The sequence below is a fragment of the Rhagoletis pomonella genome, unplaced genomic scaffold (assembly GCF_013731165.1).
Source record: "Rhagoletis pomonella isolate Grant_MI unplaced genomic scaffold, Rhpom_1.0 Rhpom_scaffold_00017, whole genome shotgun sequence".
Taxonomy (NCBI): Eukaryota; Metazoa; Arthropoda; class Insecta; order Diptera; family Tephritidae; genus Rhagoletis; species Rhagoletis pomonella.
The window spans coordinates 123,301-128,318 of NW_023458571.1; the positions used below are offsets into that span (position 1 = coordinate 123,301).

Sequence of the window (5,018 nt, forward strand, 5' to 3'; positions counted from 1 at the left end):
AATAAAATATATTTGTAAATTTTTATGTGCATTTTTTAAAGTGGAAGTAAAATGGAAGCCCAAAGCACGAAACAGAGAAAGCGCTCTTCAAATTTTACAAGCGAGGAAGATCTGCTTCTTGTTCATGAAGTCGAAAAATTCAAAGCTATTATTGAATGCAGGACCACAGACAAAGTCAATAATTTTGAAAAGGTTTTCTGAATATTTGAACTAAATTTAAAGTTCGTAATCTTATTGGCTCCCTTTTATAACAGAATCAAGCATGGACGAAAATAGCTGCAGAATTCAATTCCAAAGAGCCAAGTAAACAAGCAAGATCTGTAGAGCAACTATAATCTAAGTCTGACAACTTGAAAACCAGAGCCGGAAAATCTGCAGCTGAAAATAAAAGATATTTATAAGGAACAGGAGGAGGACCGTCAAAGCAGCTTGACTGGAACCCGGTGATTGAAGCAGTTTTAGCAGTGATGAATGAAAAAACTGTTATTGGTCTTCAGAATCCAAATGATTCCGATGCCGCTTGCAGCCTAGATGAGTCAATGCTTATAGAAAACATCGAAGAAGACAATCCTCTAGAGTATAAGATGTAATAATTCATATTTGTCTAAGTATGTATATCGTCATATTCAGAGTCTTATTTTCGTAGGTCATTGTGCTAGATCCAGTTGATTTATATAAAGAAAATCCAGTTGAAATTGCAGCTGAAGATTTTGTAAGTACATATGTACATACATAGGTAACAATAAAACAATGCACATATCAAACAGAAAAGTATGGTTGCAACAAATCGCACAATATACATATCTATGTATGTACTTACATAAATATTAGGGCAATTCATCTAAATGCGTAAGTGCCTCGTAACCACGTCACCTTAATTAAACTTGTATGAAAACACTGTTTATTTACGAGTTTTACTCGGCATTTTATGAAGCATTTACGCGTTTAAATGAATACCCATTAGGGCGGGTCGGAATTCTAATTTTTCTCAAATCCCTTGGTAATAGTGAAAATATATTGTATCGCGAAGTGAACAGCAAGCCTGCAAAATATTAGCCTTTTATTTTAATTGTAAGAGCCCGCGCATCGACCGCCAATTGACCCACAGCACACTAGTCGAATAAGACCAATTCTTGTTAAAAATTCTGGGTTCAGCAAAAAGGTTTGGTGCGTATTTTTAGGTAATGAATCCGTTAACGCAAAAGATAAAGTCAAATATCATTTCTCGCACATTTTTTTATTTTAAAATAATTTGTCTATGATCTGACCGATTTTCATCATATTATTATCATAAATCAGTAACAGTAAGTCTCCCTTCAATTTGGTAATTATTACGTACCGATCGAGTAACATTTATCAAAGTTATATCGAAAAACTTAAGCGGATCTTAAGAACCGGATTACAAAAAAGTGTGCCAGGGAGTGACATTTTTCGTTCAAGCTGAATGTAAAGCAATATCGTCCAATTGGAGAGTCCTCAAAAGGATTTTTGTATATCTAAACCAGTGGTGCATAGCGTTGGCAGAGCTCCCAATACAAGCGCAATATTTTTGTATCTGTATGTGTGTACTCAGCAAAACAGCTCGCGCATGCGATGCTTACAGCATGAAGTACAAACGCAAACTGACCGGCTGCTAGCGGCGTAAAAGTTCGGTAGCTGCGCACACACGACTTGTGTGTGAAAGCCGAGTAGCTCCCGGAGACTCCCGTGTGCATCACTGATCTAAACACTTATTGCACCTCCCCTACCTTCATATAACGGCAAATTTAGAATCCGCGAAAAATGTGCTTCTTCGGTGACTAATGAAACCATTCCGCACCAATTTTGAAAACATAAATGGACTTAAAGTGCGCGTTTCTCACCCTAATTGTTTTATGTTAATGTTTGTAAATATTTATATGCTTGAAACTACTATTAACTTATCAAACGATTCCTAAACTTTGACAACACATGTTTGACTTCATTCACCACGATCTTGAAAACTGACCAAATCGGCGTGACCACACTCATGGCCCTCTTAATATTAAATAAACATCCGAAGACATTAAAACGTTTGAAATAAATCGCGTCTCTCTTTTTTGCATTTTTCACTTGGTGGCTGAAGTAATGAAGAATTGTAAATTCATAAGGGAAAATTATAGTTTTTGTAAGTTTTATCTTAATATCTTAAAAACTTGGAGACTTATTGAAAAATGATAAATGAATGTGAGGTACTAAATTTAATAGTAATTTAGTATATCGTCCTGTTTATAACAATTGACGCATTCCATAGATATTACAAGCCAAAGTTTCATTTTCAAAATTCATACAATTTGATTCAATTGCGCGGGCTAAAGATAAGTTTTAAATTAATCTTTCGTGGCCAATAACAATTGGCTTAGACATAAGACATCATAATATTACTATTACAATACGGTCAAATGCATTTCATTTTCCTCCATACAAAATCGACCCAGCCTAATACCCATATTGTTTTCAGACTGCTATTCAAAGTTCATCGAAAGGAGAAATTTCAGCAAAGCAAAAATTAGTGGAGACCCTGCGTGACAAAAATACTAATATTCAGGTGAATAGCATTTGAAACTCTTGAGATTGTTTGGTTAATTAAAATTGACTCCTTGACTAATTTTGAACTGTTTTAATATTCAGATAGGAAATTACCCAAGAAGTCTATTGTATTTAACAAAATAATCTTTCTTTTAGACGACTTTAGCAAATGATTGGTCAAGATATACACCAAATAAACTCAGGCCACCAGTAAATAGAAAATTAAGACCGTTAATGCCCGTTTCGAATTATGTACTTCTTGCAAAGGAAGAATATTATAAACAAAAACAAATATTAATTGGAGAGGAGGTAAAGTTCAGAAAGAAAGAACAAGAACATGGTGAACGGAAACGACGAAGGGAAGAAGAGGAACATGAAACTAAAATGAAAATTTTACAATTTGAACTGAAACTTAAAGAAAAAGAGCTTAATATGAAGTAAAAATAAATAAATTACACAGATATAACATTTGTTTTTTACTTTTTTAAGTATGTACATAAAATATATTTACATCCTTGCAAAATGGTTCAAAATCAAAAGCTGCCTAATGTTACTTGCCGAATTGTTTTCATTATGGTGTTGTGGAAGCAGTTCTATGTCATTATCTTCCTCATTCAACGAAGCTTCTGGAATAACTTCGTTCTCTTCAATAGCCAAATTATGTAATACTGCAGTTGCAATTATGATGTTGAAGACATTTTCTAACTTAACTCGCATTCCCAACTTCAAAATAGGAAACCTGCGCTTCTACACCCAATACTGTCTTTCAACAACGCATCGTGTTCTGATGATTGACTCATTGTGTAGATTTTCTGCAGGTGTATGGGTTTTCTGCAGTTTTGTCATAAGATAAGGTTTTAAATTATAGCCACTGTCACCCACCAGCATATATGTTCCGAATTCGCCATTTTCAAAACTCCGCTTTAATCTACTATTATTGAATATAGTTTGATCATGGCATGATCCAGGCCATCGTGCAACAATGTCTTTAATTTTTAGATCGCTGTCTGAAACTGTTTGCACATTTACTCAAAAAAAATTGTTTTCGTGTTCTAAAAATCTCAGCATCGTCTCCTACCGGTGAATCTATTTTAATAAGCGTGCAATCTATTGCACCTATGACACAAGGAAATCGTGCGATTTTATAAAATTTAGCTGCACTATTCCTCATTTGTTTCATACATTTTGATGTGCTGCCTGTGCAATGAAGCGATAGCATTTGACACTTTGCGGGTGATCCTGCAAGCTGAAGCGGTAGAAACACCAGTGAAATCAGCAACTGCTTTCTGCATACATTCAAGGGCTTAAAATCTGAGTGTAGGTAAAACTTGGTTTACTGGTTTGACACTTCCACCCCTGCAAACAATTTTATGTTTACATTTATATGGACGTGAAAGAAGCGTCAACAAGATTACCTGTTAGTTGGTGTCGCTATCAAATATTCAATTGATTCTAAGAGTGAATGAAAAGTTAATTTGGTAATTCTAAAACGTGTGAAGAAATCCAAATCGTCGAACTTTTCTAAATGGTTTACGCGCTCTCTGTATATTTTTGTGCGTCTCATAAAAACGTAATCGTCGTCAGAATCACTTGACGAACTAGATGTATTTGAATGATCCATTATAAAAAACACAAAAATATGTACTCTTAAGGAAAATCTGCTCAAAAACTTAAATATATAATTATAACGACGAAAATAACATACTTATTTTTTTTTTCTTATAAAAGGGACCTGTAAGTCACTTAAATTTCCATTATTGGGTATTTAACTTTAGCTTTATCTTTAAAGTGGCTTTATGAAATCGATCAGCAAAATAAATCATCCTTTACATTTTAAAGTATTATTTTATTATGAAATCGGCCCTAAGTCCCAAAATATAAGTCTTCGAAGACTTACAGCCGTATTCTAACAAAGTCACAAACTTTAGCTCATCACTGCTGTGATTTCTACTGCGCCTTAAAGCTTGCCGCTGCAAAAAATGTGCCGCTCCATACAAACTTTTAAATTTTTGTGTATTTTTCTAGCACTCAAAATCGAATTTTTTGTGACACATTTCTCGGCGCACTAGAAATCACAACAGTGATGAGCTAAGTTTTGTGACCCTGTTAGAATAGAGGGGTTAAAAACAAAATATTTCCTTGATAATTATTATGAGGAGACTTTCACAATAATAATAATGTTTGGCCGAGCTTCTCCTCAGATTTGTTGCGTGCCTACAGTTTTACGTCGACTCCGAACGGCGATTGCTTTTTTATGAGTAGCTGTTTTTCATGGCAGAAATACACTCGAAGGTTTGCCATTGCCTACCGAGGGCGATCGCTACTAGAAAAAGGCCTTTTTTGTTTTTTATTTTTGTCGTTGGGTTGGGTTGAAGCGCGCACTGCTAATCACTATACCACAGCGGTCGCCATTATATAAGTCTCAAAGTAATAGTTATCGATGACTTTAAAAAATTGTCTTACGAAAAAAT

The 5,018-nt window shown here is 34.6% G+C and overlaps 1 pseudogene; it reads left to right on the forward strand.

The window, feature by feature from the left end:
- Window positions 1–34: 34 nt before the first annotated feature.
- On the forward strand, window positions 35–590 carry LOC118749477 (annotated as a pseudogene).
- Window positions 591–5,018: the final 4,428 nt, after the last annotated feature.